We start from the raw sequence: 23279 nt of genomic DNA, 5'->3' as shown, positions 1-23279 counted from the left end.
ATTCAAATTGGAAAGGAAGAAGTGAAACTCTCACATTTTGCAGTTGACATAATTTTAGATATAGAAAACCCTAAAGAATCCACCAAAAAACTTTTAGAAATAATAAATGAATACTATAAATTTGCAAGATACAAAATCAACATACAAAAACCAGTTGCATTTCTGTACACTAACAACGAAGTAGCAGAAAGAGAAATTAAGAATACAATCCCATTTACAATTGCAACAAAGAGAATACAATACCTAGGAATAAATTTAACCAAAGAGGTGAAAGACGTGTACACTGAAAATCATAAAACATTGTTGAAAGAAATCAAAGAAGACACAAAGAAATGGAAAGATATTCTGTGCTCTTGGATTGGAAGAATTAACATAGTTAAAATGTCCATACTTCCTAAAGCAATCTACAGATTCAGTGCAATCCCTATCAACGTTCCAATAACTTTTTTCACAGAAATAGAACAAATAATCCTAAAATCTATATGGAACAACAAAAGATTGCAAATAACCAAAGGAATCCTGAGAAAAAAGAGCAAAGCTGGAGGTATCACACTCCCTGATTTCAAAATATACTACAAAGCTGTAGTAACCAAAACAGCATAGTACTGGCACAAAAACAGACATACAGATCAATGGAACTGAACTGAGAGCCCAGAAATAAACCCACACATCTACGGATAGCTAATTTTTAACAAAGGAGCCAAGAAAATACAATGGAGAAAGGAAAGTCTCTTCAATAAATGGTGTTGGGAAAACTGGACAGCCACATGCAAAAGAATGAAAGTTGACTATTATCTTACACCATACACAAAAATTAACTCAAAATGGATTAAAGATTTGAATATAAGACCTGAAACTATAAAACTTCTAGTAGAAAATATAGGCAGTATGCTCTTCGACATTGGTCTTAGTAGCATATTTTCAAATACCATGTCTGACCAGGAAGGGAAATAAAAGAAAAAATAAACAAACGAGACTACACCAACTAAAATCTTCTGCACAGCAAAGGAAACCATCAACAAAACAAAAAGACAACCTAACATTTGGGAGAATAAATTTGCAAACCATATATCTGATAAGGGGTTAATATCCAAAATATATAAAGAACTCATACATCTCAAAAAAAAAACCTGATAAAAAATGGGCAGAGGATAAGGGCAGACATTTCTCCAAAGAAGATTTACAGATGGCCAGCAGGCACATGAAAAGATGTTCAACATCACTAGTTATTAGGGAAATGCAAATCAAAACTACAATGAGATATCACCTCATGCCCATCAGAATGGCTATAATTAACAAGACAAGAAACAAGTGTTGGAGACAATGTGGAGTAAAGGGAATTCTCATACACTGCTGGTGGGAGTGCAAACTAGTGCAGCCACTATGGAAAACAGTATGGAGATTCCTAAAAACACAAGAATAGAACTGCCATAGGATTCAGCTATTCCACTGCTGGGTATTTATCCAAAGAACATGAAAACACAAATGCGTCAAGATACATGTACCCCTGTGTTCATTGCAGCGTTATTCACAATAGCCAAGACTTGGAAGCAACCTAAGTGCCCATCAAGCGATGAATGGATATAGAAGACGTGGTATGTATACACAATGGCATACTATTCAGCTATAAAAAAAAGATGAACTCTTGCCTTTTGCGACAACATGGATGGACCTTGAAGGTATTATGCTAAGTGAAATAAGTCAGACGGAGAAAGTCAAATACCATATGATCTCACTTATAAAGAGAAGATAAAAACAGCAACAGACAAATACATAGATATAGAGATTAGATTGGTGGTTACCGGAGGGTAAGTGGGGAGGGAGCAGAGTGAAAGGGGTGACTGGGCACATGTGTATGGTGATGGATGGTAGTTAGTCTTTGGGTGGTGAACATGATGTAGTCTACACAGAAATCAAAACACAATGATGTACACCTGAAATTTGTGTAATGTTATAAACTAATGTTACCTCAATTTAAAAAAAAATGAAAAAAAAAGAAAACAATTTTATTCAAGGTGTACAAATTTTGGATACATTTTCATAGAACTGTAAATTAATATGTGTAAAACGGATCACTTAAAATTAATTTTTATGTCTTTGAAAAAAAATTTCTTTTAAATCTATTCGCATTTAATCTTGATTAGATTGTCATTCTTTCTGTGAATAACACTTTTTCTTTTGTTCTTGCATAATTGGTGATGTCATTATTTCACCCTGACTCTGGATGCACTGACAGAATATCTCTGTATATAACTTGTCTAGATTGATAGTTACCATCTACCGAGCACTCTGAAGGTATTAGCCCATTGTCTTCTGTGGTGTGTTGTTGCTCATGAGAAGTTAGCAGTGAATCTTTATTTTGAAAGTAAATTGTCTCTTTTTCCTGGTGCTTTTCAGATTTTTAAAAAAAGAATTTTGCAATATAATTGTAATATATCCAGATATGGATTTTTAAAAATTTATCCTGTTCAGGATCACATGTGATATTTCAAAATTTGAGTACATATTTCAAACTGAAGACATTTCTTCAATTCTGAAAAATGTTCCACCATCATCACTTGGAATACTGTCTTTCCCTCATACTTTCTCTTGTTTGCTTCTGTACCCCTTAAATTCTCTCTTTTATTTTCTAGATCTTTAATTTTTATATGGAATACTGAATAACTTCCTCAGATATATTTTGTTATTAACAAAATCTCTTCCTTTATTTATTTATTTAACCCCTCCACTGAGTGCATTTATGGCAATAATGATACTTTTTATTCCTAGAATTTCTGCTCGTTTTCTTTACATAAACTGCCCATTTGTGGTACATTCAATTCTGTTCTTATCTCATTCTTTTCTTTCATGATTTTAAAATATTTTAAATATAATATCTCTACACTCTTTTAAGTTATTATTTCTAGATCCGATATATAAATTATTGTTAAATATTCTGACTTTATCAACTCAATGATTTTCCATTTTCTCATACTACATTTTTTTATTTGTTTGTTTTTTTAACTGTGGGCTTATCTGGAGTGTGTGTTGTTGGGAGTGTGGGCTGGGATAGTCTGAAGAAATCCTGAGTATCTGTGTTGTAAATACTATTCAGCAGAGCCCATTTGTGTTTATCTTTAATAGGAGACTAATGGATTTTGCTGTTTTTGTATCTGTTTTCATGTCAATGTCTTGAATAATATGCATTTTATTCCCATGTCCATGAATGATACAAATCTGACATTGAAAAATAGTCACAGGCAACTCTTCTTCTACTTCTGATCTCAAAAAATTTGTAGGATAGATTGCCTTATTTTTAAATTCCTATTTCATGAATAGAACATCACTTTGGGCTGTTACCTGTTATTACTGAAACTCAGTTGCAGTTCCCTGCCTCACACAGACTTGAGATCTCAAGTTCTATCTCTCCAAGGATCTTGAGTCCCTAAATTCTTAAGCCTATATTAACTTTCCTAATTCCATTATCCATTCAGCTTCAACAACATTTCAACACTATCTTTGAGTTAACTTTTCATTTCTGATATTTGATAATTTATCATTCTTGCTTTTGAACTTAGATACGCATTCTAAATTATTTTAATACATAGCATTCTAATATAGAATTATAAGTGTTTAGATCCTGCTGTGAGGTAAACTCTCCTAATCAGCACAGTCTTCCATATCAACATAATCAAGTCTAGAGACAGAGAACCCTGTTTGGAATGTTGCTCAAATCCATTGTGTGTGTGTGTGTGTGTGTGTGTGTGTGTATATATATCTTATATAAGGTAGTGCCAACAAATTAGGAGAGAAATTATCAGGTGATTCATTAGATTTTTGAGTTTGAGAAAGAAGAGAAATGGTCATGATTATGTTAATATTTCTGTAAATGGGATGGCTGAGATATCATTAACTGAAATAGGAAACACATGAGAAGGCTTAGGCTGGGAAGATTAGATTATAAGTTTTATTTTGGATATATTGATTCTGATATCCCTTGAGCCACCTATTTAGGAAGACAGTTTGATATATGTTCTAATGCCTAGGAAGAGATTTAAACCAGATATTTTTAAAACTAGGAACAATCAACATCTCATTTATAATTAAAACAAATTGAATTGGTTGAATGACCCAGCGGCATATTTAGAATGAGAAAAGAACAGGATTTAAGAAAGAATCCTGCATCACAGTGACATTTAAAGGATGGCAAAAAACCAGAGAAGAAAACCATGAAAGAGCATCCTAGCAGTAGAAAGAAATCCAGAAAAGGATTATGACTAGAAGCCAAAGGAAGAAGATTTTCATAATGGAGGAAGTAGTCAAAAAACAGTATCAAATACCTGTGGTTAAGCAAAATAAGGAGTAAAAGCCTCCTCTGTATATAAATACAACCATTGGTGAACTTGATTAGAAAAGCTTGAGTCAATTTGTAAGTGGTGAAGTGCAGATGGCAATGGAATAAGGAAAGCTTAAGAGATAAGGAAATGGAAATTTTTATTGTAGATATATTTTTAATTTGTTAAAGAATTAAGAACTTAAGAGGACCTAACAAATGTTGATGGATTGGAAGACTAGATGTTGTAAAAAATGTTAATCCTTCTCAAATTTACCTATATGTTCAATAAATCAGAATAAAAATATCATTAAGTTTTGTTTTCTGGGTAGAAATTAGGAAACTCAACGTACAATTTCTAGGGAAATGCAAAGGACCCATAAGAGTCAAGACGAACTTGAAGAAGCTAGATAACGTATACTGTTAGATACCTAAACTTAATAAAGCTATAAGAATTAAGACAGTGTGTATTGGCACAGGATTGTGTTATCAAGCAATGGAGAAAAAAATAGAATTCCAACATGAATTCAGATTTTTGATTTATAACAAAAGCGATAAAGTGGTGTAGAGAGGAAGGGATAAACTTTTCAATAAATCGTGGTGGGTCAATTGAATATCCATATGGAAAAAGAAAAAATAAATTACCCCTACTTCATATGATTCACAGAAAATCAATTCCAGATGTGTTGTAGATCTAAATATAAAATGTAAAACAATAAAGATTTTAGTAAATACCTAGGAGAATATCTACATGACTTTGGAATACACAGAATTTCTTAACAAGTACTCAAAACACACTAATCATAATGAGAGAAATTGATGAATTGGACTATGGTGGGATGCAATCCTACGTCTATTTTGCTATAAACAGTGAATCCTTATCTGAAGAAATATTATGTGGAATTCCATGTATGTGGATCAACTGCTCCAAACACCCTTGAATAGTAGAGCTGGTTGAGGATACGCAGGCAAAAAAGTCAAATTTATACTCAAAATCCATGTCTATTTCTATAACAATGAACTGTTGATTCTTCCAAAATGGGAGGACTCAAGCAGTCAACTTGGAACCAACTAGCCAGTATGCCACCTCAAGGAATAGTGACATATTTGTAACTCAGTGCTGGTCTCTGTTCCTGGAAGGTTGGATATTTGCTAGCAGTGATAACTAGATCAGCCTTGGAAAGCGGGAGCTTGTGTCATGGAACCAATGCATAGCCTCTGTCTCTGCTATCATGGCTACTTCCACTGTGTGCTCCTTGATCCAGCACTGGAGTAGTCAATGACAAAGGCTGGCTGGTCACCTGGCTTTTTTTTTTTTAATCTACATAGTTGTTTAGCACTTGTTCCACAGTCTATGCGTTCTGGTAGGCATTTATATGCTGTACAAATTCTTCACTCTTTGTTACCGTTCTCCTTTGTCCATATATATGCTTCTACCCCACACTTCCTAATTCTCCATTTTTAATTATTTTATTTTATTTTATTTCAGTTCCCTGACTAGCTCTCAATCTCATTTGTCCCTTCCCATGAGTCTATATGTATTTTAACCTTGAGACACTTCTTATTCCACACAAATTGGAAGGCAAGGTGCATGACCTGAAGTTCTGCCCAGTGGGAGGATTCTTTCTCACTAATCTCTTTCATGGCCACTCTTGAATGAGGCTATACTGCAGTTACCACCTATTTTCAAGTCAATCATCTGTCAACCAAACTTGGTCATTTTTCTCCCTCCTCTTTTAGCTAGTTGCAAGATACTCCCCACATGACTATAGTGTAAGCACTATAGGGAGGAGCACTGGTGTAGCCTTGATATGTGCCGAGGGAGTCTTGGTTATCTGCTCATGCAGCTTGCTTGGGCCCTCTGGTCTTGCTTGTGCTCCTTCCCAGATAAACCACTTCCATTTTACAGTGACTTATTTGTGGGCCCCTCAACCTTGTGAAATGACAGGTCTGACAGCACTCACTTCATGGTCACCGTGAAGTGATAGCAGGGGGTGGAGGACAAGAGCAAACTTGTCCCTAATTGGGAACCACTGTTTTAGAGTAGCAATGACAATTAGCAATAGCTATTTGGTCCATTTTTCTTATTGTTACTCTTTTCATGATACATCTGCAATACCTGATACATTCTCTCCCACCACTGGCATTCTCCCAATTCACTACTGGTGAACATTTTAATAATCGGATCATGACCTCGTACCTGGGGTTATCTGTGCTCTGCCTATCACCGGTAAGGGAGTCTTCATTGCGAGTCTGACAGTAGTGATTCAGCACTGAAACCCCCATCTATCCCCTGCTTTCTTGGCTCCAACAATCACCAGTTGGGATGTGTGGAAAAAGATACTTTATTAAGGATCAATATCTGTTAAGGGAAGAGGAAAGAAGCATGATTGGGAAGAAAAAGAACTGAACTGTGATGCAGGTCTGACAGAAGCTCAGCCAACCCTGGGGGGGCATGAATCCAAAGTGAATATTGCCTATCAGAGTGTACGTTATTGGGACCAAATGGCCAGGCCTTTATACCCCTGACCTTCTCTATCAGCAGATGCTAGCTTCCCCAGAGAAAGATGTGAGCTCTTTAAAAACTGTCTCTCTGCAACTAAGGCTGACCCTGAAGACGCTGAGATCTAGAGGTTGTCTGCTGACCATTCTCCCAGCAGCTGGACAGCAAGGCCTTCCTTACAAGGAGATCCAGGTGGCACACCTCCTTATTAACTATACCTTTTTTTCACACAATGGAAAGCTATACAAGAGTAAGAATGAACAACAATTGCGATGTGAAATCACGCGAATCTTATAAGCATAATGTTGAGGGAAAGAAGCCAGACCCTCCCCCTGCAAAAAAGAAGACCATATTTAGAATGATTCCCAAAATCAAGAGCAGGCAAAACCAATTGATATTGTTGGAAGTCAATATAGTACGCATCTTCAAATGGTTCAAGTCTAGGGTTTATATGAGGAAATTTTTTGATACACTGTATACGTTCTGTTTCTTTAACTGGGTGCAGGTTACACAGCTAAATTCTCTTAATGATTGTACATTTTTCTCAGTGTATATAATACTTCAAAAAAACTTTTTAAAAAAGTGTGAAAATATAGATATGAAATGGGTAGTAGAAATAGGATGGTAATTATAACTTTTTTTACTTAAAAGACATATTATTCTACACATTGTAAAATTTCACAATAAGAATCACGATATATCATTTAAGATTCAGTTATAAATGACAAAGACCACAAACAGTGGCTTCAATAAATAAAAACTTTTCTTCTATCTCATGCAAGAATTTAGGGGTAAAAAGTGCAAGGGTGGCATGTCAACTCTGCAAAGTCTTCAGGGTTGCAGCTCATTCTAGGCGATTACTTCCCATTCCTAAGGTATAGACCTTGTCCTCATGGTATATGATAATGGCTAAAACTATAACAACAATACCCAATAGGCAGTAAGACTGAGGAAGGAATGAAGAGAAAGGATAAAGGGCATGAGGCAAATGTTATTTGAGTTCCAAGAAACTGCCACAGGACTATTTCCATTCATGCCATTGGCCCAAGCGTAGTCACATGTCAATCACTTGGAACAAAGAAGTTTGGGAAATAGAAGATTTACTTTGGACAGTCATGTGTGTATCTAAAAAACCAAGGGTTTGTGGGGCCAGCCTGATGGTGTAGCGGCTAAGCTTGCATGCTCTGCTTCAGTGGCCCGGGCTTCATGGGCCCGGATTCTGGGCACAGACCTACACATCACTCATCAAGCCATGCTGTGGTGGCAACTCACATACAAAATAAGTGGAAGTCGTTAATTCAGTGACAATCTTCCTCAAGCAAAAAGAGGAAGATTGGTAACAAATGTTAGCTCAAGGCCAGTTTTCCTCACCAAAAAAAACAAACAAACCAAGAGTGTTTTTACTCTGGGAGAAGGAGAAAATAGCAATTTGGTTCAACCATCAATCTCTATTACACAGGGAAACTGTGATAATTTTTTATTTACCTGCTTTAAAAATAACAATAGTGAGCTTTAAAATATCACATTCACCATAAGGAACTTTAGGGGAGAGTCAGTATGAATGATTCTAACATCATTTAGGAAAAAATGATCACCTACGTGAAAGTGAAGTAATATAGCATGTAACTAAGAAAAAGGAGTGTGTCATTAATGGATTGTTATTGATTTAAAAAAAAATTCTGTCACCAGCTGATTGCAAACACTTTTGAAGAGTGCCAAAGTTTCAGGAAACACAAAGTAACAGGTAGGGGAAAGCAGATGTTCTCACAGATATTACATTTCATTATTTTAATCATATTGGACGGTACCCAAGAAAGTGTATTTCCTTTATAATTTGTTAAGGTGAGGAAGTCATGTTCACTGAAAATTGCTCCTGATTTAACTCATCCTGAGATAAATATTCTGAAGAGCAGGGAAGTATTTTACATTTCTCAGAGTTAAATTATAGCCATATGCATTGCACACATACAAGAAATGCAAATATGTGGTAATCAAATGTATTTTGAAATGTAGGAAATTATTTTCCATTTCTATAAAATTATGCTTATATACCCTCCCCAATCCTCTGTCTTCCTCTACCTACAATTTTATCTCCATTTCTTTAGAACTATATTTCTTAAAAAAAGATGACAGTCATCATTATTTCCATATCCTTATCTATCATTTTTTATTTCTAATTTTACAATCCAGTATCTTACCTACCACTGCACTGCATCAGCTCTCACAAATTTACCATTAATCAATAAAATCAAAAGCTGATATTTTTTCAGCCTTTATTTTATGGGATAATTGTATAGCATTTGATACTACTGACCACTCCTTCTGCTCATTTATTCTCAAAGTCCTGATCTTCCTCCTAAAAATTGTTCATACGATCTCGATTTCACTTGTTGGCAACTTCATAATTTTATTGGCTCAAACTAAAATCCTTGGGGGTCATCCAAGATTGTTATTTCTCTTACACTCTACTCCTAAGCCACTAAGAAATTCCCTTGGTTCCACCTTTGCATTTCACTGTCTCCACTGTAATAGCCTAGTCCATTCACAGCACCTCTTACTCAACTTATTGCAATGACCTCCAATCTGGTCTCCTATCTTCTTTCTTCCAATTCTTATACATAACTTAGCACTCAAAGTGATTCTTTTTAAAACACAAGTCAGATCATGCCACTCTTCTTCTCAAATGGCTGCCAGTTTCACTCTGAATATAAGCCAAAGTCTGTACAATGGTCTACAAAGCCCTACAACATCTGCCCCTATTCCTGTTGCCTCTCTAACCTTGCCTGCAAACACCCTTACATCTTTTTTAGTGAGCCAACAACTTGCTACCATTAAAACATTGTTTTAGATGAGTGTATTAGAAAACCTATTTTTATTGCCTATGGAGAAGAGAAACTTATTGACCAGCCAAACCACAGAAAATGCTAGAGTGTAGGTGGTCTCCAGAGCAATGAGAACAAATCTTCAATGCTACCAGTACTCTTTTTCTTTCAATACTCTTTTTTTTCCCACATTGGCTTCATTTTCTCAGAATTCCTTTCTCCACCAGATAGGAAATATTACCTCCTGGAAGTTCCTAGACTTAGACCTTCCCAAGCTGAGCCTTAATGGGAAAAATTCAAGACAGACCTTTGACTAGTGTTATGGACTTCGTGTTCGTATCCCCCCAAAATTCATATATTGAAACCTTATTCTCTAATGTGATGGCATTTGGAGATGGGGCCTTTGGGAGGTAATTAGGTCGTGAGGGTGAAGACCACATAATAGGACTAGTGCCCTTATAAGGAGAGACAGGGGAGAGCTTGATTCTCTTTCTGCTCTCCAGCACATGAGGATACAAGGAGAAGATAGCCCTCTGCAAACCAGAAAGAGAACTTTCACCAAGAACCAAATCTGCTGGCATCTTGACAGCCTCCATAACTGGAAGAAATAAGTTTGTTGTTTGAGCCATCCAGCCGACGGTAATTTGTTATAGCAGCCCAAGCAGACTAAGCAACTGGCTTGGCTTGAAGCATAGTAAGGGATGGAACTCAGGAAACAGATTCTTTTGTTCAAATTCTGTCTCTGATACTTATTAACCATGTGACTTTGGAAAGTTACTTAATTTTTCTGGGCCTTATTATTTCCATCAGTAAAATGTAGATAATAATAGTGCCTATCCAATACAAATGTCATAAGATAAGTGAGTTAATATATGTAAAGTGCTTAGAAATGCTACCAATCAGTTGTGCTCAGAATAAGCAAGATTTTCCACCCTTATTAGAACTATATGCTTGGAATGAGAAAGGGGTACTTCCTCAAATTAAGAGGGGGTTCTATGCTCCAAAATTAGAATAAGTACAGTTAGAGAAAACACATTGACAACTATATGAGAAAAAAGTTGAACATGATATAAGTATATAATGTCCTTATATCTCATATAACCATGGTCTAACATGAATCATATATTGTGATTTTTTGAGTTTTTAAAGTTTAACAGCAGATAGAACTGGTTTATTTGTTATATTGATAATAAGAATATTTGTTGCAAAATCTTGACTTTGTTAGCATCTTTATATGGGAACCATCTGAAAACACTAAAGGCTAAGTGTCTGTGCAAAGGAAAAGATTACTCAAGTGAGCACATTGGGATGTCACTACAGTGTCTTGGAAAGCCTGAATCCGTGGAGCTAGATCACTTAAGAAATGACTGCTCAATTACTTAACTATGTCAGCATAGCACAAAGGAAGAAGGAGATTGGTGGTTATTTGGTTGTCAGAATTTATAGTTAGCTGATTAGAATGATTCAGGAGCTCTTGTTTTGCCAGGAGTCCAAGTATATTGTAGTATGCTAAAATAAGGTGCAATACTAAGAAAACATTTGGGCTCATAAAGTTCTGCCATTTGTCAAAAATATATCATTCTAGTTTTAGAATTCCAATGTTTATTGCTCTTATGTAGTGTCTATCATGTAATAGAGTGCTTAAATATAAGATTGGTTGGATTTGTTTCTCTTTGTGGTTCTAACATAAAAGACTATCACCACGGGACTCTACATGGTTAGAATCTGAAGTAGCCAGATACCACCAAGAGATTTAACCCAAACATTGTGCGTGGAATTGTGGTTTCAGAGCATACACCAAGACATGTGATTTGATATTATGTTTGAAAAGACCATACAGATTTCAGATTGTTATAAAGTTCATAAAGGAGTTTATGTTAGAAAGTTGATAAAGTTCTATATGGCTTTACTACATTCCCTTAAATTGAATACAGAAAATAAACAGAGGAAAAGTGAGTTGATTAAAAATATGCACTAGAACAAGCTATTTTCTGACATGACAAAAAGGAGCTCTGAATATTTTCAGTAACATTAATCTGTGTGTGTGTGTACAGTGTACATGTATAAACGTACTTTCACACCTGAAATGAATATATATTTAAAATCTCAGAGGTGCTGATGGCTCCTGCTGATTTAGCCATAAATGTCAGGGTGTCCACTCCTTGTGACTTACAGTACACATTTTCAGATGGTTGCAATAAGATATCCACTCTGTGGAGTAGAATAGGTTTCAGTGTGAAAGTTAAAAGCTTAATAATAACAATAATCTTGTATTGATTATTTCACTGGGTATTTTACATATGTCTAATTCAAACAATGACAAATATTAACTAGGTGATTATTATAGTTTTTTTTCTGTAGTAGCTTGATTCATGTCTATTTCTTCTGCTGGACTGTAAGCTCCACAAGAATGAAGAGTCAATGTTGGTTTTGTTTTCTATTTTACCCTAGATCCTAGAGCACAGCCTCTGACTCAATAAATATCTGGTGATTGAATGACCCTCCATGATATAGTTAATTTTTTTTTAACCTTTGCTATTATTTTTTTTTTTTCAGGGAAAGATTGGCTCCGAGCTAACATCTGTTGCCAATATTCCTCATTTTTTATTCCTCCCCAAAGTCCCAGTGCATGGCTGTATATCATAGTTGTAAGTCCTTCTAGTTCTTCTATGTGAGCCGTCACACTGCATGGCAACTGACAGACGAATGGTGTGGTTCCGTGACCAGGAAATGAACCCAGGCCACCAAAGTGGTGAGAACGCCAAACTTTAACCACTAGGCCATCAGTGCTGGCTCTATAATTAATTAATTTATGATTCAAAAGATAAGTAGCTTGCTTATGGACCCATGGTTAGTAAGCAATGGATTTGGGATTAAAATTCAGATAAAACTGAATCCAGAATAAATGCTGCTTCTTTCCCTACGTAAACTTAAAAGAAAATTATTGTGGTTAAATGCATGTAAAAATGTAACAGTTTTACTATTTTAAAGTGTACAATTCCATGGCATTTCATATATTCACAATGATGTGAAAGAATCACCGCTATCTAGCTCCAGAATATCTTCATCACATGCAAAGGAAGGAAACCCTGTGCTCATTAAGCAGTCACTCCCAATTCCTCCCCCACGCCGCCAAACCTCTGACACTAATCTGCTTTCTATTTCTATGAATTTGTCTGTTCTGGCTTTCTTTCACTCAGCATAACACTTTCAATGTCCCTCCAATTTGCAGCATTTATCTGTACATCATTCATTTTAAAGACTGAATAATATCCCATTGCATGAATGTTCCACATTTTATTTATGTATTCAGCAGTTGATGGACATTTGGGTTGTTTCCACCTTTTAGTTATTATATTTAGTTTATCAAAGAGATAACTGCACCCTGATGTTCATTGCAGCGTTATTCACAATAGTGAAGGTACGGAAAGAACCCAAATGTCCAACAACAGATGAATGGAAAAAGGAAATGTGGTATATACATACAACATAATATTATTCAGCTTCAAAAAAGTAAGGAAATCCTACTATTTGCAACAACATGGATAAATCTAGAGGACATGATGCAAAGTCCAATAAGCCAGCCACAGAAAGACAAATACTTCATTATTCCACCTATATGACGTATCTAAAATAGTCAAACTCATAGTAGCAGAAAATAGAGTGGTGGTTGCCAGGGGCTGGGAGAAGGGAGAAATGGGAAATTGTCGCTCGATGGGTGTAAATTTTCAGTTATGCAAGATGACTAAGTTCTAGTGATCTGTTGTACAATAGAGTACCTATATTTAACAAGAAGATATTATAAAGTTTGAAATATATTAAGAAGATAGATCTCATGCTAAGTGTTTTTTCACACCAAACACACTCACATACCTGCACAAAAGAACACAAGGAAAGGTGAAAGATATGTTAATATCTTGATTGTGGTGATGGCATTACGGGTGTATGCATATGTCCAACCTCATCAAAATATCAAGATATAAATATTAAATGTGTGCAATATTTGTATATCAATTATACCTTAATAAAGCTTTTTTTAAAAGCTAGTGGGAATATGGGGTGTACAAGAAAAAAATGTTCACATATATGAAAAAGTATACTTACGAACTAAGTAGAAGAATAAGAACATGATTTTAAGAAAGAATATTAGACATTTTTCCAAAGAAAACTCACTTTTCCAAAGAAAATTCCAAAGATGGCCAATAAGTATATGAAAAGGTCTTCAACATCACTAATCATCGGGAAATGTGAATCAAAACCACAATGAGATATCACCTCATACCTGTTAGGACGACTATTTTCAAAAAGACAAGAGATAACACATATCTGTGACGGTATGGAGAAAAGGGAGACCCTGGGCACTGTGGTAGGAATATAAACTGATATAGCCACTATGGAAAACTGTATAGAGGTTCCTCAAAAAATCAAAAATAGAACTACCATATGATCCATCAGTCCCATTTCTGGGTATATATACAAAAGATATAAAATCAATATCTTGAAGAGATATCTGCATTTCCACATTCATTGCAGCCAACATTATTCACAATAGCTAAGATCTGGAAACAACCTAAGTGTCCATCAACAAGTGATCGGATAAAGAAAATATGGTGTGCATGTATCTATATACACAATGGAATATTATTCAGCCATATAAAAGAAGGAAATCCTGCCATTTGCAACAACATGGATGAACCTGGGGGACATTATGCTAGATGAAATAAGCCAGATACAGAAAGCCAAATACTGTATAATCTCCCTTCCATGTGGAATCTAAAAAAAATTAACTCACAGAAGCAGAGAGTAGAATGGTGGTTGCTAGGGGCTGGGAGACGAGGGAAATGAGGAGATGTTGGTCAAGGGTACAAACTTTCAGTTATGAGATGAATAAGTTTTGGGGATCTAGTGAATGACATGGTGATTTAGTTAATAATACTGTAGTGTATACTTGAAATTTCCTGAGAGAGTAGATCTTAAGTGTTCTCACCACACACACACAAAAAATGTTAACTATGTGAGGTGATGGAAGTATTATTTAGCTTGATTATGGCAATCATTTCATAATGTATATACATATATCAAATCATTACATTACACACCTTAAATATATACAATTTTATTTGACAATTATACCTCAATAAAACCAGGAAAATAAATAAATGCCTTGATTAATTTAAAAAAAAGAATATTAAAAGTGAACCCGACCAAATTAGGAGGTAAGGAAAAGTTTATACAAGAAAGTAAGATTCAAACTAAAATAGGAAAATCATTAGGAATTTATTACAATGTTACAAATAATAGATTTTGTTTGTCTGTACTTGCATCATCATAGTAGTGAAGAGGGAAAGTCATATTTGAAAGATACTTAAGAAGTAAAATGTGCATTACTGGGTGATGGCTTATAAATGGAGACTGAAGAAAGAATAAGGGAAGCATCCAACTAAAGAAGCAGAATTAAGAGTTCGATCTAGTGGAGCACAGAGCAGAGGCCTGAACTGAATATAAAATGTTGGGAGTCTTTAAAATAGAGATGGTGATTGAACCCATGGATTTGAGTAAGTTTGACTAGGGAGAGAATATGGACTAGGGAGAGCCTTGAAAAACTTTTGTGTTTAGTACTTAACGACCAGTTAGAAGAAAATGAACTACCCAGTGTGGTTGGAAAGAAATTCCCAGATAAGTAGCAATAACACTACCAGAAAAGTGGTATAATGGAAGCCCATGGAAGGATGGAATACTAAACACCACTGAGAATTGAGCTAGAACAATTTTGAAAACTGTCCTCCGGATTTAGTAGCATAGAGACGATCGCTAACCTCGGGAAGAGCTATTTCACCAATGGGGGAAGAAGAATCAGCCTTCGATAGATTGAGAGACAAGTGAAATAAGAAAAAAAAAAATGAGAAGGGTTTTTAAAATGTTTGGCTGCTAAGGAGAAATGAAATACGATGTTTGAGCAAGAAAAATGATATAGAATCAAGGAAGATTTCGAGAGCTTGGAGAAACTTGAGCATACTTACTTATTAGAGAAAAGGATTCAACTGAGACGGCATTGATATTTGGCAGGGGCCTGGAGGAGATATATCTAAAGCACGGTAGAGAAATTATCTTTATATAGGAGAAAGAAAAAGTAATGTATGTATAAAACTAAAAAATATATTGGTAGGTTAGATTTTAGTAGCTTTATAGTGTTATAGTGGTATGTACAAAATGATACTTCAATTTTCTCTGGGAAGCAAAATGAAAGATTATTTGAAGGGTGTTGGGAGAGGTAAAGATTTTTGAGGAAGGAGAGATCCCAAGGTGTATCTCAGTTCCTAGGAAATCTCTGGAAGTAGGTGAGGCAAGGTTGGGTCTATGCAATCTGATGCAATGGAATCACACTGATATGGGGTTTTCCCATTTGGAAACTGCTTTTATAAATGTCATATAATTGATACCAATCAATTTGTTGGTTTAGAGCTCTCCATCTGTCACGATGTTTTCTCCATGGTTGCAAGCCCCAGATAAATTCTGATTTTCATGGATAACAAATATTCAAAATACTGAGAGTATTAAAAAATTAAAGTGCTTTCCCCTTGTCTCCTTTTGTTGGCAGTGTGTTCTCCCAGGTTCTTTGCTTCTGTCTGACCATTTCTGAAAAGACTGTGCCATCTCAATCTTTAGAAATCTACTTTTAAGAAAGAGAAGATCTTTTCCTTGTCTACTTCATATGCTTAATTGACCAATAATATTCTCCATGAGAAGTATTATATTCCTTTCTCAAGTGCTTTTATTTATTTATTTAGTATTAGAAACCTACATCTAAGCTTTAAAGCTTGAAAACATCCTGGGTAAACCAGGAGTTAATATAATATTTGGAATAAGTGGCTCGCAAAGATTTAGCAACTTTTAAAATAAATTAAATATATGTATTTTATATTGACCTAATTTCTGGCAGATTAACTGTGGAGCTAAACACCTTCCTTAGAAATAAACTAGTATTAGACTCATACTGTGTTATACGTCAAGTCTAAGTAGGAGAAATTTTTTAAGTTTTTAGAGGACCTAACCTTTAAGATGTATTAAAATTTCAAATGTAGAAAACCACGTGCAGTTCCTATTAATTAAAAAACTAGCTAAAATGTTTACTTTCTCCAGGAAATAAAATTCCTTTATCAATAATATGCCAATATTATAGTACTTTGCTTATAGAGCAAAGATTTTTAAAATTAGTAAAATAAAAACTACAGTGAATCTCAATTTTAAACAACAGTTATGTATGTGAGAAGACCATCCAAATAACTAGAAACAAATTTTATGAATTACCCACTATAATGTCACCTTTTAAAAGTACATTTTTTGTATGGTAACTTAAAATTTAATATAATACTCCTTTTTGGGGGGGAGAATAGAGGAATTTCTTTTATAAATGTGTAAAACATTATTAGCATCTATTAATAGAACTTTTTCATGCTTAAGTATCAATACTTAAGTCTTCATAAGTACTAACCTATATATCTGTGGCAGGAATTCCTTAGTAATAGAGTCATGTCATGGTAACAAATTATCTTCTATCTATTTATAATGAGGTTTTCATTCCTCAAGTTATCTAAAATGATATATTGATATGTTTCTGGTCTAAAGTAATGGCGAGAATATAATTCCTACACATAAAAAATTAAGACTGTGGTCAGTGAGCTTCTAATTTGCATCTGTGATGATGAGAAATTCTGGAACCAGTTATTCCAGTCTCATATATTCCATTCCACCACACACAACTGGGTATAACAGTATGCTACCAGATTTTTCTTTCTTCTTGGAAATGGATCTACTGCATCAGTCATTCAATTAACTTAACCCATGTGGTATTCACTGTATACTACAGACTGTGTTGAATGGTGTTGTACAAAGTGAATTTTGACATAGTTCCTGTCCTCAAAATCTCATAGCCTAAGACATTAAAACTATTTCTGTGGTCCATTGCCCCCTGTGTCATATATGGAGGAGAATGGCCTCAGTAGTCAACTAGAATTTCTTGCTATCCTCTTAGTTGCCTTAAAGGTGCTTAGTGCTTAAATTCTTCATTAAAATAATTATGTCAAGGGGCTGGCCTCGGGGCGTACTGGTTAAGTTCGGCACATTTCACTTCAGTGGCTTGGGTTCTCGGGTTTGGATCCCAGGCGCAGACCTACACCACTCATCAGTCATGCTGTGGTGGCGACCCACATATAAAGTAGAGGAAATCAGCACAGATATTAGCTCAGGGCTAATCTTCGTCAGCTAAAAAAACCAAAAAACAAAATAATCTCAAGAGTTACTATTTCCCATTATAAATAAGAAAGTTGAGTATTAGAGAGGTTAAGAAAGTTACCAAAGGGCAAAATGCCAGTAAAAAAAGATCCACGATTAGAAACAGGTCTTTATGATTCCATAATCTATGGTAAGAACAACATCGTCAAGTATCAGCAGTTGTCAGCTGCCTGTAAACATAAGAACACGTTACAAAACCTTCTGTCAGTGTCTCTCCTCTCCATTCCTCTCTAAACCAATCCTACTCCTTATCAGGGCTCCCAGCCTAAAACCACTACTAATTCCAAATTCTAGCCAGACCTCCTATTGTCACACACATACTTGATTCAGGCAGGAAGCAGAGTCAGCTGCACATAGTTATTCATAAAATAAACTCAATTTAGTATAGCATTTCAGAAACCTAAACACCTGAGGGCCAACTTTGGTCTAGAGCCTGTTCTCATTACCACAGCAAAGTACCTGTGATCACAAAAGACTAGTAAATCTTACAAAGCACTTAAAAATATCAATAGACTGTCCCCCCTCCAAATAGACATGACCCTAAAATGCCCTGTCTCCATCTGTCGCCATGGAGATGACAAACCACAGAGATGGGATTGAATTTTCCTTGGACAGTCTGTTTACACAGGAAAAATTTGTTCAAGACCTGGAACTTCTCTTGGCACCTGACTGAGAGTCAGAAATATTTCCCCCGTGCTCTGATCGTGTAGGACATTTCACACACGGATGATCATCCAATCACACAATGAGCCAGATCTCTCAGAAACTCTTGGAATTCCTAAAACCCTATGTGTGTATATATAACAAGTCCAGAGAGTTGGAATAGAGAAGGTCTCTTAATGCAGAATAGTAAATCTACACAGGGCTGAGTGAAATGTTTTATCAGCTGAGATTTCCTATGCAATCTTTCCCGCTCTTTATATAGCAATACAGAAAACTCAGGAATACTACTATCTGAGCAAAATGTCTCCAGTGTAGGTGTGAACTTAATGTGATGGGGAAGGCAAAAGAAAATAGAGAATGGGGAACATATGCTCAGCCTAAGCATCATTTGCTTTCCAAAAACATGTTTTCGGTAATATAATGATTCCTTGTGAAGCTTGAAAAATAATTCTGTATGCTTTTAAATATCCATAAGATAAAAGTTCTAACTGAGATCAAGCATAATAATATCCAGAAAAAACATCATAGCAGTGTTGTTTTGACAGTGCATTTGCTTAAACATTCTTTGTGCCCGAACGTCTTAGGGATTTAATGTTCTCTCAGCTTCTCTGAAAGCAAGACTAATTAAAACATATATTAATTCAAGCCATATCACATATAAAATGTACTAACTATGTCTCTCACCCTGAAGGAGCGTGATAAATTTAATCCTGTCTGCATCTGTGGATGTTGCTCTGCAGTAACTCTGTAAATCTAAGAGGCAGTCGGCTGCTCATCTATAATAGTGAAGACCTCACTCACAGAGTTATGCACAGATTGTCCCCTGAAGGCATTTCACACAACAGGAGCAGTCTCCAATGAAAATACTTTATCCTTTAAAGTACAACAGTTCATAATAATATAGGGGAATTTTAACTATGTAAGCTATAAAAATCTTAACAAATTGCCAGTACCTTCACCCTCACTGAGGCACTCATTTCCGCACTTCCCAGGGTCACTTGGGTTAACACAACCATTTAGATCAAAACATTATATAGTAGCTGATGGATGGCACTTTCCATTAAAGATGCTACAGGAAATAAGAAGTAATTAGGTGCTACTCCATTCACCATAGTAGTTGGTATGAAATATTAATGCAAGCTGACTGAGAACTGTTTACCCAAGAACTTACCTAATTATAAAGGATAACTAGTTTGTGCATGCGATTTTGTTCCTTAAAATCGTGGATATACTTCAGAGCATCAGATAAGGCTAAAGCTGACCAAATGTAGATGGAGTAAGAAAAACAAATATCACTCTTAATAGTTGAGATTAAAGAGTATGCATTGCTGGATATCAAAAACATATACAATCAGTGATCATAATGGCGAGTTTATGGGTCTTTCTTTTGTCAAAGGAATACTGCATGACAACTTAGTCTTCTCTTGAATTTCAAATATTGGTTCCGTGACTGAAAACACCGACACCCAGTCTTGGTATTTACAAACCTCTGGTATAAATTCTGCTCCTGGAATTTGGCTCAAGCTTTCTGAAATTTGATCTGATTCCCTTCATTGACCAGTTTTCAGCATGTTTTCCATCTGATTTTTAATCTGGGTAATGATCTAGTTTCATTTCTTCAGATTCTGCCCAACCTTTCTTCTTTGTCATATCCAGTTTATCTAGACCAGTTATACTCAACCAGGGGCAATTTTCCTCTCCAGGGGACATTTGATAATGTCTGAATATATTTTTGATTACTACACCTGGGAGGATACTACTGGCATCTAGTGGATGGAGGCCAGGGAAGCAGTTAAATATCCTATAATTCATAAGACAGCCCCCACAACAAAGAATTATTCAGCAAAAACAATGTTGGTAGTGCTGAGGTTGAGAAATCCTGATCTGGATCTAAATTTCCCCATTTCCTTCCAAAATGGTTGGCAATTAGAAGCAGGTTTATAAGAAAAAATGAAGAAGGGAGTGATAATGCACATTCTATTCATATTTTTTTAAATCCAGTGTACCATGGAAAGTCAAACTTTACAACTAGGCATATCTTTTATTAATTTATATTTTATTGAGGTTAACATACGTAGAGAAAAGTACACAAACCATAAATGTATAGCCCCCAAAAATTTCAAAATAAACACATCTAGGTAACTAGAACCCTAAAACAGAATGTTACCAGGACCCTAGTAACATCTTCCTAACTTTGAATATTCAGCCCTGGACCCATTTCTGAGTTCTAAACTTCTATATTCAACTGTCTCTTGACATGATGCCTTTCTACCAATTTTAGTGGAAATTTAAAGAGGAAATATATGTTAGCACTATCTTAAGTCAGAAATTTTATTTTTTTTAGTAAGCTTAAGGATAGATTGGAGAGAAAGATAACATCAGGTTAAAAGACTATTGCACCACCATTTTTTAAAACATAATCACTGATACATATTTAATCTATTTATAGTTTTTGTATCATCATAAATGGTGTTATAGAATATATCCGTGCATATATATATATATATATATATATATATATATATAAATTACATTGTATTGAGTTTATTCTTATAGGTCAAAGCATTTGTACTTTTATCATTTTAATAGATATCAGCAGATCTCTCTCCAAAAAAAGCTGTATCAATTCCCACTTTCTTTTGCATTGTATCGGTATACTTCTCCCTTATATTCCCACCAGCCTTAAGTGTTATCATTCCATAATACTCCACAATACTATTGCATGCCAATTATGCTCAATTACATCTAATGAATTTCAATAAGTTGCTAAGTAAGAAACATTCAGATCATGTATAGTATATAATCAGTTTATTTAAAACAAATACAAAACATTTGGTATAGACAGAGATGTGATTACTCAAGTATAGAGAAAGTTATAGGAGACTACATACCTTACTGAAACCAGTTCACAAAGAAATGAGGGAAGAAAAGGAAAGTAGGCAGTGTGGGAGCAGGCGGTCTTAGCACTTTCAGAAACAACTGAACAAATGAAAGTAAATGCTGAAAGATTCAGCAAAACTTGATCAATAGAAATAAAGAAATATTCCAACACAAACTGAGTGACACAGGCAGAGGAAGATCTGGAATTGTATTGGAACTCTCTCAGACCCACTGGTTAAAGGTTGTTACAAGTTCCTTAGGGAAGAGAAATAGGAGAACGATACCATAAGCCACATTCTGCCCTATATATTTAGCTTTATATTAGTATCTATATTATGCTGTAGAGTGTTCTCATTAAAATATACTCCATAAAAAAGTATCCAGCTGTAACTTTGTGGTTTTCACCCACAGAGATCACAAAAATGGTGTCTCAGCTGTTTCAATCCATTATTCATAGTAGTATTCATGTAGGCACACACATATAGGGAGGGGCCATCTTAGGTCAGCACTCCCTACATGATATTTGTATCAGATACTAGCGGGAAGCTGGAAAAAAGGGTTCTCAAGTCAGATCTATTTGGGAACACTGGGTTAGACAAAATTAAACAGATTGCTTTACATTAGAGCTCTAGTAGGCAATGTATAATAAAAGCCCCTAAGGGAATATAAATGGAAAACTCCTGGCCCTATTTTGAGGAAATGACTAAGCGGAGATGCCCCTTGTGCTAACACAGCAAGACTTTCAAGCTATAGAACCAAGCCATCAGAGCATTGGGATGTGGCTTGCTGAGAAGTAGTGTCATTGCCTTATAGGGTGGCATAAGTTGTCTCCGGGTACTGATAAGGTTAGGGATGAAACACATAGTGAGTTTGCTCTTCCGGCTCCTCTAACCTGGCAAATGCTTCCATCTATGTGGGCTGCCGGGACCACTGACCTAGATGTGCCAATTGGAGGAATTAGGGAGTCAACAGAAATCTACTTCTCCTCTGCAACTTTCTCCTTATATTTACCTTTTCCTTCTTCGTTAGTTGCCTCTCGCGTAAACCAAAATAAAGACAACAGATTTTTGGATCCTGTAAGGACTTCTCAGAAATTTTAATATGCTAATGTGGATCACAAATTTCCAAGAAAGAGAGAATGTATGCAGCATTTGACACAATTTTTAACTATTGAATTTGTTGAATTAGCCATACATTTCAAGGGCCAGCAATCGTAGAGCACACTTTGTAAAATAATGCCAAAATATAGTCAAAGAATGTCTAAGAGTATCGTAGTAGCACAGGAGACTAACAAGGAAGCAGTGCTGGTGTGGTTGGAAAAAGTATTTGGAAGATAATCTTCATAGAACATACTGACTATTAACAGAAAGGGAGAGGTAGGAATAGAGTTTATGTGTTTGGTTTGGAAAGTGCTAGGTCAGTAAAATACTTCTTTCTGTTTAATATATATTATTTATGTAAGACTATAAAATATTTCTGTTCTTTTTTTCTTATTTTGAATAATTTCATTCACACATTACGATTCTATTTTTGAACTTAGTCCTGACTTGGTCAAATGAAACTGATAGGTTTTACTTGGAGGGTAGTTACACATCAATTAAAGCATCACACAGGACTACTATGTTTCCTTATTGTTGCCATTGATTTTTGTGTTATTTGAGATTAGTTTATAAACTCAAATGTCAAGTCTGCCATTCAAATTTGCACTAAATTTCAAGCCTCTAGCTCATATATTAAAGTCATGCTTTTGCTCTTTATAAAAAGCACCTACCCAAAAATGGTCATTTTAATAGATTTAAGCATTAGT

Source organism: Ceratotherium simum, chromosome 23 (assembly GCF_057802395.1).
Source record: "Ceratotherium simum simum isolate JZ-2026a chromosome 23, ASM5780239v1, whole genome shotgun sequence".
Classification (NCBI taxonomy): Eukaryota; Metazoa; Chordata; class Mammalia; order Perissodactyla; family Rhinocerotidae; genus Ceratotherium; species Ceratotherium simum.
This window is presented reverse-complemented; position numbering follows the sequence as displayed.